Source organism: Nyctereutes procyonoides, unplaced genomic scaffold (genome assembly GCF_905146905.1).
Source record: "Nyctereutes procyonoides isolate TBG_1078 unplaced genomic scaffold, NYPRO_anot_genome, whole genome shotgun sequence".
Classification (NCBI taxonomy): Eukaryota; Metazoa; Chordata; class Mammalia; order Carnivora; family Canidae; genus Nyctereutes; species Nyctereutes procyonoides.
Window position 1 is genome coordinate 3,096,440 of NW_026575133.1, and position 20,319 is coordinate 3,116,758.

Below are 20,319 nucleotides of genomic sequence, written 5' to 3' on the forward strand. Positions count from 1 at the left end.
GGCGAGGCCGGGGCCGGGGCCGGGCCGGGCCGGGGCGGACGCGGAAGCCGGAGCCCGCCAGGCACTCGCGCCGCGCGCCTGCAGCAGCGGGAGCCGGAATCCTACCGGCTCGGGTTGATTTGTAAACAATGGGTGACGTCGCGGCCGGGCCCTACCACCGCGCCGGGCCGGGGGCGGGGTACGGCTGGGGGGCGGGGGGGCGGCGGCGTGGGCGGGGCAGGCCCGCGGCCGGAGCCTTCGGGCATTTGCCCTCCGTCCCTCCCCAGGACGGGCCCCGGGAGCGGGGACGGCTGCGTACTTCCTCCGCCGGGCTGAGAGCACGAGAAAACGCGGACTCTGAGGTGCTCTGCGTTGGTTTCTCCCACTCGCGGCCACCCCCACCCCCACCCCCAGCCCCTCCCCCTCCGACGCGTCCTCGCTCCCCACGTGTCAGCAACGCTCGGCCCGCCCCGCTCCTCCCCCGCGCGCCCGCAGTCACCCCGGCCTGGCCTAGCCTGGGGGGGGGGGGCGCGGGCTCCCCGGGCGGTCCGGCCTCGCGCGGCGGGGGCGGGCGGTGGGTGCCCAGGGGACTTCGCAGGGAGGACCGGGGCGTAGCGGGTGGGGTGTCTGCGACCTCCCTTCTGCTTAGTCCTCGAGTCCCCAGTGACCCAGGGAGAGAAGGACGCACCATCGCATGGCTAAACAGTTGATTTTGTTCATTTAAAAAAAAAAAAAGTCAAATAGAAATAAATACAGGACGGTGGGGAAAAAAAAATCCCTCATAATCACAGGACTACAACTTGTTCACATTAAAAATTTTGTTTTCCTTTCCAGCCTTTCTCTAGCAAAGTGTATTATACAAACAACCACACGTACAGTGTTTCATGCGTTTCCACTTATTACACCATAAATGGTGTTCGTGTTATTGGATGCACTTTGAAAACCTATCATGATTACAGAAGTTTCCATCAAGTTGCTGTTCTGTTCCATAAATTATTTTACAATTCTCTTGGCGTTTCACCACTTTTCGTGTGTGACTGACATTTATTTTTGTGTCCTAAGACGTATTCCCAGGAGTGGAATTTTAGGTCAAGTGATATGGATTGTTTTTTGTAAAGAATTTTATGTATTTATTCATGAGAGACACACACAGAGAGAAGGGCAGAGACACAGGCAGAGGGAGAGGGAGGAGCAGGCCTCATGCAGGGAGCCTGACGTGGGACTCGATCCCAGGTTCACACCCCGGGCTTCCGGCGGCTCTACACCGCTGCGCCACCGGGGCTGCCCGTGATATGGATGTTTTAACGTTTCTGATAAACGTATTAAACTGCTTTCCAAGAGTTGAGTACATTTACTCTCCCATCAAGTAGTGTTATTTCAGTATTACAGTTTAAAAAAAATTTTTCCCCGGATTTCATAGGTGAGACCCACATCTCCCTTGTATTTTCATACCTTTGATTTTTAGGTAGAGCAGTTTTCTAAATATTAACCAATTGTACTTCCTTTTTTTTTTTTTTTTTGGTGAATTGTCTGTTTCCTAGTAAGTTTTTCCTTTTGAGCCTTTTTTTTTTTTTTTTTTTTTTTTTTATGACAGTCACAGAGAGAGAGAGAGAGGCAGAGACACAGGCAGAGGGAGAAGCAGGCTCCATGCACAGGGAGCCCGACGTGGGATTCGATCCCGGGTCTCCAGGATCACGCCCTGGGCCAAAGACCAGCGCCAAACCACTGCGCCAAGCAGGGATCCCCCTTTTGAGCTTTTCTTATGTATTTGCATGACTCCTCTACATACCAGAAATTAAGTTAACCCTTTTCTTTCACATTTTGCTCTATTTCTTCAGGTTTTTGTTGGCCCTGTACAGGGCCATTTTTTTCCTGCACTGAAACATCACAAATTTTAATGTAGCCGAATCTACAAAATCCTTTTCCTTGAGGCTTCTAACACAATGCTAAACTTAGAGTCTTCTTATCTCCAGAAAGTTATTAAATATTCAGTTCTATTTTCCTTATTTTTTTTCTTTTAATGCCTTGGGGTTTTTTGTTTTTTGCTTTCCAAATCCATTGGGATTAATTTTGGTCTCTAGTGTAAGGAGACTATATGAATTTTTTTTCCCCAGAGAGGTTGTTGGTCAGGGCTGTATGTCCTCATTAGAACAGAGGTGGGTGGGTAGTATAAACACAAGCTCTGTCCTGGTGAGCTCCTAGTTGCTAGTTAAACTGATGGTTATGAGGACTGGGTGGGGCTGGGAATATTTTGATGCGTCTGTTGTATGGAGCCAAAAGAGCCCTGAACAGGTTGTACAAAAATCTAGATTGAAGTCTCTCATCCCTGCCACATCCGGGGTGTGTGGCTCCTGGCAAATCAGTTTACAAGTGTTTTCACTTGTAAAATGGAAAAATAATCCCTGCCCTGCCTCCCTCTGAGGATTGTTTTCAGGATCAAATGAGATAATGGGAACAGGCTTTGTCAGGCATTACACAAATGTAATGTGGGATTAGGTCCAATGATTTACTAACAGAGACCTGGCTCAATTCCAGTGATTACCCCAGGGAAACAGCTAATATATTAATGATAAATGTTCCCCCTTGCAGCCCACTAAGTAAAATGTACCCTGAAGGCATCACTTCCTTGAATTTACCCTTGATTTCTGCCTCTTGTCTACCCTGACCTGTGTTTATTTGAGGCCTTCTGAAGTCAGCCCAGAAGCTCCCAAGTCCCCAAGTATGTCACCACAGCTAGTTTTGCAGGTTTTGGTGACAGATCCTTTCCCAACTGGCAGCCTTCCTCCTCCGTCTCCATGGAGGGCTCTTCACACACTTACTGATGAGGATTGGAAGCCATTTCCCCCAGAGAGAGTGATTCTCATTTTCATTCTGATGGTACTTACTGGAGAATTTCATGGGAATAAAAATTAGGGGAGGGCTTAAGGATTTCACTAGAGTTAAATGGTAATTTTTCCCCTCCTCTCTGTAAGACGATGCCTGCCTGTAAGCAGAGAAAAGCTGTTTTATGCTCCATTGACTTTAAACATTAATGGGACTGGTATAGCTATTGTCTCTAACCCAGCATCCCTGGAAGTCGTTTCTGTCTTCTTGTCAGGGTAATTCCCATAGTGTTCTTAGTACTATAGGAAATGGAGCTTTGAGATGACAGTCTTTTAAAAATCTTTCCTTTGTAATGTTGCTTTTGTGTGGAGATTGCTATGTAAATATGCTGGGGCTTGGTTATTATACTCTTCGTTATAGACATGAATTCATTAGAGAAGACCAATTCCATTTTCTGGGGCCACTTCTCTGCGGAGCTCTGAGAAAAGGAAGTGCTATGCTGGACCAGTGGGAGGCAGAGAACCGTCCTGGATTAGGAATCAAAATTCAAGATGCTAGAGAGGCTGAGGCAATTAAAAGTAATGAGAAGGGGATCCCTGGGTGGCGCAGCGGTTTAGCGCCTGCCTTTGGCCCAGGGCGCGATCCTGGCGACCCTGGATCGAATCCCACGTTGGGCTCCCGATGCATGGAGCCTGCTTCTCCCTCTGCCTGTGCCTCTCTCTCTCTCTCTGTGACTATCATAAGTAAAAAATAAATAAATAAAAAATCTTATATGAACCAAATCATCTTTTTTAAAAAAAAAAAAAAAGTAATGAGAGGGCATCAAGAAGGGACTCGATGAGAGCTGTGTACTGGGTATGGTGGCTGCCTGCCTGCCTAAAAAGAGATGCTCATGGAGGGTATTCAGAACCAGCCGTGGAAGGATGCAGAATTCAAGGGTTTTCTGCATTACTCTACGCTGCATGGAAATCTTCCCCAAGGACTTGCTTTCCACATGGACTTTGCTTTAAGTTACCTGCACTCAGAGATACCAGCTGGGGTACAGTGGGATGGACACAAGGCTTATAATCCCATCTGGATCCAGAAACTTTATCCTTTTGTGCCTCAGATTCAGAATGTGTAAAAGTGTAAGTACTATATTATATGAGGACAGGTATAGGAAGGCTGAGGACATGGCCCTTCAGGGTGATATTGGAGTTAGGCTCTGGGGGATAGAACTAATCCTAGTGATGTTTAAATTTAAAATAAGGCAAATTCTGTGGGCCATCAGCAGATAAATGGATAGACAAATTGTGGCATATCCACACAATGGAATATTATTCCGCCATGAAGAGAATGCTGACAGGCTACATTATGCTAAGTTAAAGAAGCTAGACACAAGGTCATGTATGATCCAGCTAAATGAAACAATCAGAAGAGGTCATTCATATAACCAGAAAGCAGATTGGTGGTTACAGAGGTTTAGGGGGTGGTAATGTGTGGGGCTGCTGATGGATACAAGACTTTCTTTTGGGAAGCTGAAGATATTTTGGAACTTGGTAGAGTGTGGCCACACAACACTGTGGATGTACTAAATGTCACTGAATTGTACGCTCTAAAATGACTAATCTAAGGGGGGACCTGGGTGGCACAGTTAATCATCTAACTCTTGATTTCATCTCAGGTCAAGATCTCAGGGTCATGAGATCAAGCCCTGCATTGGGGTCCATGCTCAGTGGGGAGTCTGCTTCTCTCTCTCTCTCCCTCTGCCCTTTCCTCTGCTCATGCTCTCTCTTAAATAAATAAATAAATCTTTAATTTTTTTTTTTTTTTTTTTTGCCTTGGGACGCCTGGATGGTTCAGTGGTTGAACGTCTGCCTTCGGCTCAGGATGTGATCATGGGTTCCAAGATTGAGTACCGACCGCATCGTGCTCCCCACAGGAAGCCGCCTTCTCCCTCTGCCTATATCTCTGCCTCTGTCTCTCATGAATAAATAAATAAAATATTAAAAAAATTTTTTTGCCTTGGACACAACTGTAAGTTCAGACAAAAATCAATGGTTGCCAAGAGTTAAGAGAGGAGTTCAGGAGAATTTTGGACGGTGATGGAGCCTGATTGTGGTGACAGTCACATCTATATAGAGGTCTTAAAACTCAGAATTTGTACATCAAAACAACAAAAGAAACCCTGAACACACATATACCATATATTTATTATAGTGGTGGTTGCATGGGGGCATACATTTATCAAAACTCAATGAACACTTAAGATGGATAAATCTGTCATATGTAAATTATACCTCAATAAAGTTGATTTCTGTATTATTTATTTATTTGGAGAGAGAGAGAGAATATGAGTAGGGGGATGGGCAGAAGGGGAAACCCTGCTGAGCATGGAGCTTGTTGTGGGGCTCTACATGAGGCTCCACATGGGGCTCAGGGCTTGACATGGGATTTGACATGGGGCTTGATCCTAGGACTCTGAGATAATGACCTGAGCTGAAGTCAGACACTTAACTGACTGAGCCTCTCAGGCACCCCCAAAAGGTTGATTTTTTAAAAATTTGCCTTGGGGCATGAAGGCCATATGCCCTATGAATTCTCTATAAGCCACATCGTATGAAGAAGTAGGAACTATGACAAATGGGCTGCTGGCCATGAGCCAGCACAGGCCTCATGGGGAGAAATGGGCAGGGTTGCCATGGTTGGGGCTAACTTTGGGAGGCTGTAACCCTACCCATTCTATCACCTGACACATTAAAGAACACCTACAGTGTCCTAAGTACTATGCCTATTTCTAAGGCCACATAGCAACAAACACTGGAGGCAGTCCTTACAAAGCTTAAGAGTCTGTGGTAGACAAAATAATGGCCCTCCAAAAATGTCTATGTCTAATCCCTGGGCCCTGTGAATATGTGACCTTACTTAGCAAAGGGGACTGTGCAGATGTGATGAAGTCAAAGATTTTGAGATGTGGAGTTTATCCCGGATTATCTAGGTGGGTCCAATGTAATCACAAGGGTCCCTTTAAGAGGGAGGAAGAAGGGTCAGGGTCAGAGAAGGAGATGCAGAGGTTGAAGGGCTGTGATTGCTGACTTTGATGATGGACGGTCTATGAGGCAAGGAGTACAGGAACTCCCTAATGCTGGAAAAGGCAATGAAACAGACCCCTCTCCACCCCAGAGCCTCCAGAAGGAAGCACAGCCCTGCTGACAGCTTGATTTTTAACTCAATAAGACCCACTTCAGACCTGACACTAGAACTGTAAGAAAATCAATTTATATCGTTTTAAGACGCTAAATTCCTGGTAATCTGTTACAGAACCAATAGGAAACTAATACACATTCTAACACAGAAAAATGTGTAAATAAAACATTACTGTACCCTACCTTAAATATGGGTTATAAAAAGACTGGCTTCCAAGTGTAGTGGCTGAACCCAAAAGGAGGAGCTCAACTGGTTCATAATGAGTTAGGAAATACTTTCTGTGAAAGTGACTCGGGCTGACACTAAAGGATGGTGTGGCAGTGTTCACAAAACCCATTCCTGGGCATCCCCGGTGGCTTAGCGGTTTAGCGCTGCCTTCAGCCCAGGGCCTGATCCTGGAGACCCAGGATCGAGTCCCACATTGGGCTCCCAGCATGGAGCCTGCTTCTCCCTCTGCCTGTGTCTCTGCCTCTCTCTCTCTGTGTCTCTAGTAAATAAATTTTAAAAATCTTAAAAAAAAAAACAAAAAACAAAAACCCATTCCTTCTTTTCTGGGAACATAGCTAGAATGTTGCCCAGACTCCCTTGCAGTGAAGTGTGGCCAAATGACTGAGGTCTAGCTAGTGAAATGCGAGCAAAAACAATGTGTACTGACCCATAACAACCTCCCTTATATGATTATCCAGTGCTCTTGGCTGTTGTGCTGACAGTCTGTCAATGCTTGGGGCGATCTTGGAGGCCACACAGAGAAGGTGCAGCTACCATTTCCCTCACCAGCACACAGCATCCAGGATTATCAATCCAGATTGTTACGAGAACCTAAAAACAACTTTGCATTATGCACTAGAGTTCTGAGATTTGTTATAGTGTCTGGCACCACGCTAACCAACAGAGATGGGGAAAGGCTAAGAGGGGAAGAAGAAGAAGTGGGGAGAGCAGTACAGCTAAGCAACTCAGACAAGGTCAGGTGGTTGGGAGTGGCAGAGATGAGAAGGGGGATATGTGAAGGATAGGGATGCTGCGCTGCTGAGCACTACGTCAGCTTGTGGGCACAGGGGCATAAGGGGACCTGATTGGTGTTTTGAAGACAGCAATACCCCCCAAGGAAGCAAACCCCAAAGAAGTGAACACGAAGGCCAGATGCCAGTTCAGACTGATGGCAAAGTAGAGGCTCCTTGTGTGATGAAGGGCTCTGCGATCCGGCCAAGTGCAGCCCCACACCTTCCTTCTCCCATGGTGCTCCTGGTGTCGCTCTGGCTGCCCTCTCAGGAGCATAGGGTCTATTTCCCAAGGCTCACAGGCCCTGTGTTTCACAGAATCTTGGTGAGTTTGTCCTAGAAAGGGCAGGTGGCTTTGAGTAGGCCATTCTGAGTTTCCATCCCTGAGTAGCTTTGCTTCTGGTTTCCCGGGGTGGGGGTCTGGGGGGTGGTGGTGGACAGGTGAGCCCATGCATCTGTCAACCCCAACCTGTAAGGACACGAGGCCTTCTCTTTCCCATTTCAGATTCACACCTGCAGATCTCAGGGCCTCCTTGGAGACACTGCTGGTCTCATCCCCAGAACCACATGACCTCATTTGGAAAATCATAATCCTGCCCACCTACCTGCCCATCTGGAAATGCAGACTTGAGGACACTGTCTAAATTCATTCTCAGCTGTTTCAGGCCACATCCCTAGGCCTGGTGAGCTGTGTCTCCAGCTCCCCTGAGTGTAGTCCTAACTACCTTCAGCAGAGGACACTGAGTTGGGAGTTGGCGACCTGGGTTCTAAGTCCTGGTTCTTCCAGTACCTGGATGCTGAGAAGGGCAGTCCCTGCTCTGGGCTTCAGTGTCCCTATTTGTAAAGCAAGAGTTTTGGATTCAATTGCTGGAGACATTCCTGGCTCTAGGAGGCTGGATAGGCAGCTTGGCTGTGATATCCAGGCTCATAATAATTTCTAGAGCTTCCTGATATTCCTCTTACAAAATTAGGATGGCCAGAAGCTAGGCCCAAAAAGATGATGAGAGGACAACCAGACTTCTCTTGTGCTTTTTATGCTGTTTCCAACTCTGTAAAATAGACGTAATAAAAACATCAGGCGGGACGCCTGAGTGGCTCAGCGGTTCAGCGGTTGAGCGGTTGAGCGTCTGCCTTTGGCTCACAGCATGATCCTGGGATCTGGGATTGAGTTCCGCATAGGGTTCCCTGCAGGGAGTCTGCTTCTCCCTCTATCTGTGTCTCTGCCTCAGAGACTCTCTGTGTTTCTCATGGATAAATAAATAAACCTTTTCTTAAAAATAAAATAAAAACAACAGGCTGTGTTTTAAGCAGGGAAGAAAGAGTCAGCTGCACCTTGTGATTGATTGGCTTCTCAGCCCTGAGTAAACGATGGCCCTTCCCTCATTATCCAGGTCCACTGAATGCGTACTTCTAGATACCTATCAGCCTGGATTTGGGGTTTGTTCTCTCTCTTCTACTATGTGGTTTTAATATATTTTTTTCTAGCCATCTTGCTGGATATTTGGCTTTTTTTTTTTGCTTTTATTATATAAATTTGTGGGTGTAGATGGGCTATACATTTAAATAAATAAAAACTGCTATATCTCCAAAAGAACACACAAAACTTGCAAGGTAGATAGGAATTTAGGTAATGATAGCTAACATTTATTTGTAGTTAATATATGCCATGTACTGAGCCTAATGCTTTACATGTTTTATTTTATCCTTAAAACAAATGTATGAGTTAGATATTCCCTCTGAGAATATTCTCTCTGGGCAACAGAGGAGGAGGAGAAGCAGCCAGGGTCACACAGTGGGACCACACAAGTGGGAGACTGGGTTTAGATGACCAATTATCACAATGTGGCTGGACCTCTCTTGGTTTTAGCATCTCAAGTCCAGTGTCCTGGGAAACTCCCATAGTCCCAGGCAAGCCAGGGCAGTTGGTCACAACTCAGGGGTTCTCAACATATTGTCTCAGGGGACATTCTGCAGTGCTAGTTTTTACGATAATGGTGGTCATTATTATTTGTATTACAACTATTACCAGATATAACTTTTTAATCTCTCATTCTGCTTTCCACTATAATATCCCTCAGAAAGAATTATTAGCTCTGCCAAACTACTTCCCATGCTCACAGGAGGAGGAAAGGAGTTGATTTAAGAGTACCCAGGATGAAGGGTGCCTACGTCTTACTTTTAACCAGAACCTACTTTTCTGGCAAGGTGGGGCTCCCTGGAACCTCCTGCTTCGAAAATCAACTGGCAGGGATCCCTGGGTGGCGCAGCGGTTTGGCGCCTGCCTTTGGCCCAGGGCGCGATCCTGGAGACCCAGGATCGAATCCCACGTCAGGCTCCCGGTGCATGGAGCCTGCTTCTCCCTCTGCCTGTGTCTCTACCTCTCTCTCTCTGTATGACTATCGTAAATAAAATAAATAAATAAATAAATAAATAAAATAAATAAATAAATAAATAAGAAAATCAACTGGCTCATGTCTCTGGGTAAAATACAGGGCTAGGTATTTTAAAATGTTACCTGGGATACTGGTTGTTTTTGTTTTAAAGATTGATTGATTCATGAGAGACAGAGAGAGAGAGAGAGAGAGAGAGAGAGAGAGGCAGAAACATACGCAGAGGGAGAAACAGTCTCCTTAAGGGGATCCCGATGTGGGATTCGATCCTGGAACTTCAGGATCACACCGTGAGCTGAAGGCAGATGCTCAACCGCTGAGCCATTCAGGCATCCCTGTAGAACACTGGTTTTATACAGGTATAGTGAAGCCCACAGATCAGTAAACTACAACTGCTGAAATAGTTTGTTATTCACAGTTCCCAAGAGTTTGGGGCCTACTGGATCCTGACAGCCTTCGGCCAGAACGCTGGCTGCACAGGAAGAGTAAAGGCAAGGAACAAGTCAATGAATAACTCCCCGGAGCGCTTTAGTGCTGTCCTCTAAACCTGGATCCTTAAAGGGGACATTTCCTTTCTCCTTTCTGGACAATGAAAGTACATTGCAAATAAAACTGTTTTAAAACATGGTTGATTAGTGGTTTCCATACAAAGCAAAAAAACCTGAACAGCCCAACAAACATGTAAGGTAGGAACTTTGGGGGCCGACTTCCCTAAAGCGGTGGCCACTGCCCTGTAGAAGTGGCTCTTAGCCTCAAAAAAATTAAACAAAATTATCATATGATCCAGCAATTCCAATTTTGGGTGCATATCCCAATTCAAAAAAGTTGAAGGCAGGGACTCAAATAGATACTTGTACACCCATGTTCACAACAGTATTATTATTCTCAATAGCCAAAAGGTGGAGACAACCCAAATGTCTATCAACAGATAAATGGATAAACAGATGTGTTGTATATATACCATGGAATATTACACAGCCTTAAAAAGGAAGGAAATTCTGACACATGCTACAACGTGGATGGAATGTGAGGACATTACACTAAATGAAATAAGCCAGTCACAAAAGGACAAATACAGCATGATGCCATTTATACAAGGTATGCAGAGGAGTCAAATTCACAGAGACAGAAAGTGGAATGGTGGCTTCCAAGGGCTGGAGGGAAGGGAATGGGGAGTTAGTGTATATAATAGGTACGGGCTTTCAGTTTGGGCTGATAAAAGGTTTTGGAGATGGATGGTGGTGATGGTTACACAACAATGTGAATGTACTCAATGCCATTCAATAGTACATTTAATATGGTTAAGATGGTAAATTTGTTACATGTATTTTATCCACAATAAAAAGAGAAAAGGAGTGCTAGCTGCAAAGAAGAAGGAAGAGGAGAAGAAGTAGTAGTAGTAGTGATGATGGTGGTATTGGTGTTGGCATGGATGTGGAGAGACTGGAGCCCTTCCTCATACACTGTTGGTGGGAATGTAAAATAGTGTAACTCCTTTGGAAAACAGTCTGACAGTTCCTCAAAAAGTTGAACGTGAAGTTAGCATATGATCCAGCAATTCCACTCCTGGATATATACCCAAGAGAACTGAAAGCATACATTCACACAAACACTTGTACACAAATGTTCATAGCAACATTTTTTGTTATAGCCCCAAAGTGGAAACAAACCCAAATGTCTATCAACTGATGAATGAATAAACACAATGTGGTATATCCACACATGGAATGTTATTTGGCCATAAAAAGGAACAAAGTACTGACATATCCTACAACACGGATGAAACTTGAAAATAGTATGCTCAGTGAAAGAGCCAGACAAAAAGGTCATATATATGATTCAATTTATATGAAATGTCCAGATAGGCAAGTCCATAGAGACAAAGTACATTGCAAGGGATGGGGGGCAGAGAGATAAACATGGGAAATGACTGTTTAACAGGTACTGTTTTTTTTTTTTCTTTTTAAGATTTATTTGAGGTGGGGAGAGACAGAGGGAGAGAGAGAGAATCTCAAGCAGAGTCCCTGCACCATGGAGCCCAATGCAGGGCTCAATTCCGGGACCCTGAGATTATGACCTAAGCCAAAATCAAAACCTGCCACTTAATCAACTGAACCACCCAGGTGTCCAGTATAGGTTTTCTTTTTAAGATGATGGAAATTTGTGGAATTAGGTAGTGGGGAAGATTATGCAACATTGTGCATATACTAAAAAAAAAAATTAAAAATTAAAAAAAACCCACTGAGTTGTATACTTTAAAAGGGTGAGTTTTATAAAATGTGAATTACATCTCAACACAGCTGTTACAAAAAAGATATTACTAAGAAAATAAAATACCATAAATTAATTAAAACTTGGGAAAATATTTGAATTGATATTTCACTAAAGAAACACAAGTGGCGGGACGCCTGGGTGGCTCAGTGGTTGAGCGTTTGCCTTCAGCTCAGGGCATGATCTCAGAGTCCTGGGATCGAGTCCCACGTCGGGCTCCCTGCATGGAGCCTGCTTCTCCTCCCTCTGCCTATGTCTCTGCCTCTCTCTCTCTGTCTCTTGTGAATAAATAAAACCTTAAAAAAAAAACCACACACACACAAGTGGCCAGTAAGTACACAAAAAGATGCTTAATGTCATTAGTCATTAGAAAAATGCAACTTAAAACCAAAATGAGATTCCCTTGTACACCCACTAGAAGGCTATTAAAAGAGACAGACAATGTCAACTGTTGGCAGGGATGTGGGAAGACAGGAGTCCTCAGACATGCTGGTGGGAATGCAAAATAGTCAGCTACTTTGGAAAAGTTTGGCAGTTTCTTAACTTTTTTTTTTTTTTTTTTTTTAAGATAGATAAGATAGAAAGCGAAGCAGACTCCATGCAGGGAGCCCGATGTGGGACTTGATCCCGGGACTTCAGGACCATGCCCTGAGCCCAAGGGAGACGCTCAACCGCTGAGCCACCCAGGTGGCCCTTAATTTTTTTTTTTAATAGTATTTTTAAAATAATCTCTACACTCTGGGGATCCCTGGGTGGCTCAGCAGTTTGGCGCCTGCCTTTGGCCCAGGGCGCGATCCTGGAGTCCCAGGATCGAGTCCCGTGTCAGGCTCCCGGCATGGAGCCTGCTTCTCCCTCTGCTTGTGTCTCTGCCTCTCTCTCTCTATCATGAATAAATAAATAAAATATTTAAAAAAAAATAATCTCTACACCCAATGTGGAGGTCAAACTCATGACCCTGAGATCAAGAGTCACATGCCCTCTCAACTGAACCAGTCAGGTACCCCTGTTCCAGTTTCTTAATAGATTAAACATAAACTTAGCATATGACCAAGGAATTCCACTCTTAAGACTCTACTCAAGAGAAATGGAAACATATGCCCACACAAAGACTTAAACGTCAACGTTCATAGCAGCATTAGTCATAACTCCAAATTGGAAACAATCCACATGTCTATCAACTGGTGAGTAAACAAAAAGTGTGTATAGCCATATACTAGAATACTAGACAGCAATAAAAAGAAATGAACTACTGACACATGCCAAAACATACACGAATCTCAAAAACACTACGCTAAGAGGTCAGAAGTAAAAGACTTCCATATTATATGATTTTCTTAACATGAAATATCCAGAAAAAGACAATTGATAGAGACAGAGGGAAGACCAGTCATTGCCTGGGGCTTTGCACAGGAACAGAGTAACACCATAGGTTCAGGACAGAACTTTCTGGGGTGATGGAAATGTTCCAGAATTAGAGGTGGGTGATGGTTGCACAATCTATAAATTTACTAAAAACCATAGAACCATAGAAAATTTACAACGGGTAGATTTTATGGTAAATAAATTGTATCTCAATAAATCTGTTAAAAATGGTTATAAGGGAATTTATTGGCTCAATAAAAGAAAACTCTAGAGCTGTGGTGTCAGTTTGGTAGTCCCCAGCCACACAGGGCTATTGAATGCTTGAAATATAGGTAGTCCAAACAGAGATGTGTTGAATATACACACAGGATTTCATACTTCGCATGAATAACAGAATGTAAGATATTTCATTAGTAATATTTTACATTATTATATGTTAAAATGATACTATTTTTGGATATTTGGTTAAATAAAATATATTATTAAAATTATTTCACTGGGCAGCCCGGGTGGCTCAGCAGTTTAACGCCACTTTCAGCCCAGGGCATGACCTTGGAGGCCCGGGATCAAGTCCCACATTGGGCTCCCTGCATGGAGCCTGCTTCTCCCTCTGCCTGTGTCTCTGCCCACCCCCCGCCCCTGTCTCTCATGAATAAATAAAATCTTAAAAAAATAAAATTATTTTACTTCCTTTTAATGTGGCTGCTAGATAATTTACATATATGACTGCATTATATTTCTGTTGGACACTGCTGTGCTAGACACAGGTCTAACTTCAAAACTTTATTTTTTTTTAGATTTTTATTTATTCATGATAGAGAGAGAGAGAGAAGCAGAGACACAGGAGGACGAAGAAGCAGGCTCCATGTCGGGAGCCCGACGTGGGACTCGATCCCAGGACTCCAGGATTGCGCCCTGGGCCAAAGGCAGGCGTCAAACCGCTAAGCCACCCAGGGATCCCCACACAGGTCTAACTTCAGATGAATCTTGATCTAGCAACTTAATGATGTCACCAAAGACCTCATTTCTTTCCAGTTCTCTATTTGATCTCCTGTGGGGTGGGTTTCATTCTGCAGCCAGCAGCTCTTACAGGGACAGGCTTCCTTATTCAAGAGCAGAGTCTGTGTACTAGTATTTTTCTTTCTTTTTTTTTTTTTTTTTTTTTAAAGTGTACTAGTATTTTTCAAAAGACCCACTGGATTAGCTGACATCCTCACCCCTGCGCCAATTCTGAGGACAAGTGGAGAGCTCACATGCCCCACTCTTAGAGCTGGTCTTAGGTCAGCCTCTCCAGTACCACATTTTTACCAGAACTGAAATTAAAGAATGTTGGGAAGGAAAAAGGATGGACTGGATGCTGGAGAAGCAACCAAGAAATGTTCCCCATCAAAAAAGAGTCACAAATAATAACATAGTGTGACCAGTGAGATCAGAGGTGTGAACAGATGGCCTATGGTATAGTCCTGTCATTTATTCTTTCTGCTTTTTCTCACTCATACTTTAGTGTCTCCTAGTATGCCTGGTTATTCTTGATTGAATACCAGATATTATACTTGAAAACTTTTTTATAGAAATAATTTGGAAGCTAAAATGATGTTGCCATGTTTGTTTCTGCAAAATTCCTGGTGACAGTAGCAGTCCAGAACCACCTGAATCCAAGTCCTAGTCTCAAAATTCCCTGGACCACCCAGATGACATGATGGTAGTTTGCAATCCTGTGTGACGTGCTTTGGATTTACCCTTACACCTAGGTTTTTACCCATTAGGGCCCCAGGCTAAGGTGTGCATGTGTAATTTGTTTGAGTTTCTACTCTTGGGGTTCCCAAACTCCAACTTCTGTCCCCTTAATCCCATGAGGGCATGGGGCCTCCAAAAGTACATATCAGCCTTACAACAGACTCTGCCTACTTTGCACCACCACCAACCCGCCCAAGCATAAGTTCCCCTTTTGCTGGGCTTTCCTTTCCAGCTCCTGTCTACTCTTGGGGCTTGGTTAGGTAATTCTTCACTCTCCTGCTAGCTCTTTGTTGCTTTTAAGAAGTTTGTTTTGGGGCATCTGTGTGGCTCAGTCAGTTAAGCATCTGACTCTTTATTTCAGGTCTGGTCAAGCCCCTGCATCATTGGGCTCCCTGTTCAGAGGAGTCTGCTTCTGTCTCTGGTTTGTGCTCTCTCTCTCTAATAAATAAAATCTTTTTTAAAAAGAGAGAGATGTTTCATCCTACTTTTTTAGTTGAACTTGAGAGCAGTTTGGGCTGAACTGCCCATTACCAGAACTCCTCACCAATGACCTTCATGTTACCAAATCCAGCAATCCTCGTCTCACGTGACTTCTCAGCAGATCCGATGCAGTTGATAACCTCTTTTTCCCTGAAATGTTACCTTCACGTAGTTTCCAGAATACCATGTTCTCTTAACTTTTGTTTGTCTTCTTGGTTTGTTTTTTCTCTACCTCACTGGCTGTTCTTATCTATCTTCTTTTACTATTGGGATATCCCAAGCTCAGGCCTCAGACATTTTCTCTTCTCTGTCAGCACTCACCCACTTGCTGATATGTCAGCCTATTTGCTTGAAATACACCACACATACACATACAACTCTCAAGTGTATATACCCATGCTGGAATGCTCCTGAGTTCCAGATTCCTAACTCTAGCTGGCCCATCTCCATTTGAATGTCTAACACCAACTCAAACTCAGTATGTCCAAAACTGAACTCCTGTCTTTCCTGCCCCAAAATGTTCCATCTGCAGTTTTTCCCATCTTACATGATGGCCTCTTCAGATCATATGACCCTTCATTCACAATCTTCCACTGGTTCCTCTTTCCACTGGGAAGAAAAGCCAAAGTCCTCCCAATGGCCTGTAAGATACTATGCCATCTGGCCCCAGTGCACATCTGGATTTCATCTCCCTCTCACTCTCTCAGCTTCAGTTATTTTTCTTTGAACACCACAAGCACATGCCTACCGCAGGGCCTTTGCACTTGCTGTTTCCACCATCCTGAGTAGTTAAAATTTCAATTCCCCAAGTCTTTAACCACTTTCTCTGATTGCCCAATTTAAAGTTGACCATTCCTCCTTCCCATCCCTATCCCCTTTTCTGCTTTATAATTCTCTAGGACACTTAACACTATCTAACATGCTAAAATTTCACATTTATTTTCTTTGATTCTCCCATGAAAGCTAGAGTCGTTGTTTTGTTCTCTGGTGTATCTGCAGTGCCTAGGACAGTGATTGACATACACTGGGCAACAATAAAAAGGGCTCAAATGGTTTAATGTACTTCATCCAGCCTTTGTGGCCCAGTAAACAAGGGGCCCATCTTCCCTTTCCTGAAGCTGAAAGGGAAGAGTGCTGAACTTCAGGTTGCAGTTCTCATACCACCTACAACTACTGCCCACCATCCCACCACTGATACCCCCACCCACCCACCCAGCCACCTGCACTCTCCCCTCTGGTCTGAATTTTAACAGCAGCTTCCTAACAGGCCATCTTGTTTCCGCTTGCCCTGTTCCAATCTATGACTCACACAGCAGCTAGCGATCTTAAAAAAAAAAAAAAAAAAAGGCAAGTCAGATGCAAGTCTGCATTATCCCCTCCATCACCATGGCCACACATCTGAGCTAGGCTAATCCAAGACCCTATGAAGCACCAGCAGCAGCTTCTCCAGTCTGTGGCTGTCCTACTTCCCTACCCTGTTCCCCTGGTCCAGCAACCCTGGCTTCTTTTCAGTTCTTTGAAGGGGCCAAACTCTTCTTGGCTCCAAAGCCCTCTGCACTGGCTATTCCTTTGGAGCATGAGCCAAAAGTAGTCATACCACCCTCCATCCCTCACCACACATACACACACACAGTCTCTCTCTCTCTCTCTCTCTCTCTCAGTGAAACAATGAGCCCGGTATGGAGCAGAGCTTCAAGACAGGTCCTGGCCCAAGCCCACCTCCCAATCATATTGCTGCCCATAGGCCCCATGATCTAGAAATTTTGGAGCCTTGGTCATTGAGGCAAATGACTTAACCTAAAGCCTGCTCATCCTTCAGGTCTTACACAAATATCATTTACTATAAGAGGCCCCCCTATAGCCTCTTCATCCAAATGAAGTCCATTCAAGGTGTCTGCAGAGCACTACCCAATCACGTGTTTTTATTTTCCTTACCTGTCCCCTCCTCATAAACTTCCTGAAGGCAGAGATCCTGTCTATCTGGCTTACTACCACATCTCCCATCTCACAAAATGCTTTCTAAGAAATCCTTTGCTCAGAAAAAAGGCACAATGCAAGTGTGCGTGTGTGTATGCACGCATGCACGTGAGATATGCACGGAGAGGGTGAAGAAGAGGACAAGGAATGTGGTAGAAGAAAATGGCAGAAAATGGTAGAAGAGAATGCAGCCCAACTCCATCACCCTCTGCAAGGGGAAGAGGAAGGAGAGGAAGGAATGCCTAGCAAGCAGCCCCACCCCACCCTGGCCCTCACGGTAGTTAAGAAAGTCAGTCCTAGCAGAGCCCCACCCTCCTCTCACCAAGCACACTGAAACCTGTTCTGTACTTTTAGTCTCAGAGCGGCAGGGCTTTGGGAGTAAAAAGCCTGCATATGGATGAAGGGAAAGACTCTGGCCTCCCAATTGCAAGTGGCCTTTGGAAATGTCTAGCTATGCCTCCTGGCAACATGGCCTTCCCCTGGGCTGAGTCACGTGGGGCCCAGCCAGGTGGGCTTGACCTCTGGGGGCCAGGGCACTACCTTCTGCTAACCAGTTAGCTTTGTTTCCCAGTTCCTAGTTGTGAAGGATCACGAAATGATAGCCATATCATCATACCACCATGGCAGGGATGGGGAGCTAGTGCTTTTGAACATGTTTGGTGGTGAACCAGGAGGGTCCTGTGCTGGCTCAGACTGGAATCTGTGTGGCTGGGTCCCTGGGTGAAGTCCTGATGGACAGGATCCATCCACATGACCTCTGTGAAAGTCCTCGTGTGGGCATGGAAAGATCTTCAGAATAAATACAAGTCAGCTTTGCTAGCTGGTTATTTGCTCTGGAGGTATACTCTGCTTAAGTTGAACTACTTGCTGGAATGGTTAAGAAAGGCATTTTTAGATAAGTGTTATCACGCAAGGACTCAATCAATATGCACGGCTGTGTAAAATCTTCTCGGGTAATGTTGCACCTTGTCATTTTTATGACCTTATTTACAACCGAGGGCTGGTCCTAAGTTATCAGCTGTGTATGTGTTTCAGGCTCAAGTCCAGGATCTATGGCATAGCAACAGTTCTGGTTCAAAGCAAGGCTCTTCAAGAGCTTGTAAAACCAACAGAGGAGCTATGAGGATGTACCAGCTATTCCCAGCACCATTCACAAATCCATCTGCCTGTCATCAGTGCCTCAGGCCCTCTCTCAAATTCTGCCCTAAAATCCTATCAGCTCTGTAATTGCTACCTTTGGGTCTACAGGGTAACATCTCTGGAATCTAGAAATCAAGCCGCCCTATAGAAGTTAAACCCTTCAAGTCCACACATGACAGATAGGATTAGTTATGTGCGCAAGGCCCCAGAGAGAACAGGATGTCTCCCTGGTGAAAGCCCGAAGAGTTGGGTTTAGAAATTCAATCTGGGTGTGCCTGCATGTGAAGAAAGCAGGAGCCGAATGAAATCTCAGAAAAGCTTCTGAACAGTAGATAAGGGTTTTTGAAGGGTCTAGAAGACATGAGAGGTAGGCTCTGGCACTAACCAGAATTGAGGGGGACCTGGTGGGCAGGTATTTCCCATAGAGAGAACACTGTCCTAACTCAGTGACAGGACCAATGTATCACTCACATGATCTCCCATGCCCTGTTCCACGTTCACTAAAGCCTCATCATTCTGACTTCCTGTGCGAGGAGGGAGTGTGTGGTGAGCAGCCACCATGACACAAGTCTCAGGCCCCTTGGCAGTTATATTTCTCATTACAAATTAATAAATCATCATTTTGACTAGGCCTCTTGAGAGTCTCTTTTCTCTTCTGAACACGATCAACTCTGATTTTAGACTTGTAAAGCTAATATTCAGACCTCAATTCAGCCTGAGTGTGCCACCATACTCCCCACCCATATTCTTTTTTTCTTATTTTTTTCTTTTTGAGAGAGAACATGCATATGTGAGAGTGGGGGAGGGGGAAAGGGAAGGGCAGAGGGAGGGGGGAGAGAGAATCCTAAGTAGGCTCCACGCCCAGGGTGGCCTGACTTGGGGCTTGATCTCATCACCTTGAGATCATGAACTGAGCTGAAATCAAGAGTCAGATGCTTAACTGACGCCACCCAGGCTCCCCACCCCCACATTCTTAATCAGTATTTACCCATTATTGACCACAGCCTCAAAATCCTATTCTAGCACTTCCACGACCAGTCAACAGGACTGGGACTGGGAGAACAACTTATGCCACTGCAGCCCTGGTCCTGGACAATTGGCCAGCCTCTCTGACACCATGGTAAATGGTTCTGATGGCAGAAACTATGGTAACCATGGTTTCAGGAAATGGCAAGCCAGCTTGTAGTGCCCCAAATCAGGGTTATTTTCTGGAGTACATTCATCTATCTATTCATAATAATGTATAGCAAAAATAGAATAAAGAACAGTCATCATCATCAGGTCACTTTCTAAATATTGTTTTGTATGTGATCCAACATCTAGTGATGGCATTACATTCCTGTGTACATCAAGGAGCAACATACTTATGGGCCCAAAGATTCTTTGTAAATAAACTGACCTACAGTCTACTGGGAAGATGCTTAAACTGGACCACTGAAAACAATGTTTATCAAGCGTTTATACTGGAAGAGTAAAAAGCTTGTGATAGCCAAGTGCAAATTTAGATTATAAACTTATTTTTTAAAACTCTGTTTTTGTATCCCTTGTGTAGGGATACAAAAAAAATACATTAAAAAATCCCTTATGTAGTAAAAAACCAGAATGAAATATACGGTTAATATAGCTGACCCTTGGGATCCCTGGGTGGCGCAGTGGTTTGGTGCCTGCCTTTGGCCCAGGGCACGATCCTGGAGACCCAGGATCGAATCCCACGTCGGGCTCCTGGTGCATGGAGGCTGCTTCTCCCTCTGCTTCTCCCTCAGCTATATATATATAGCTGACCCTTGAACAATATGGGGGTTTGGAGTATTAACCCTCGTGCAGTCCAAAATCCACTTGTAATTTTTGACTTCCTCAAAACTTAACTACTAATAGCCTACCGCTGACCAGAAGCCTTACTGATGACATTATTAAACAACACACATTTGGCATATGTATCATATGCTGTATTCTTTTTTTTCATATGCTGTATTCTT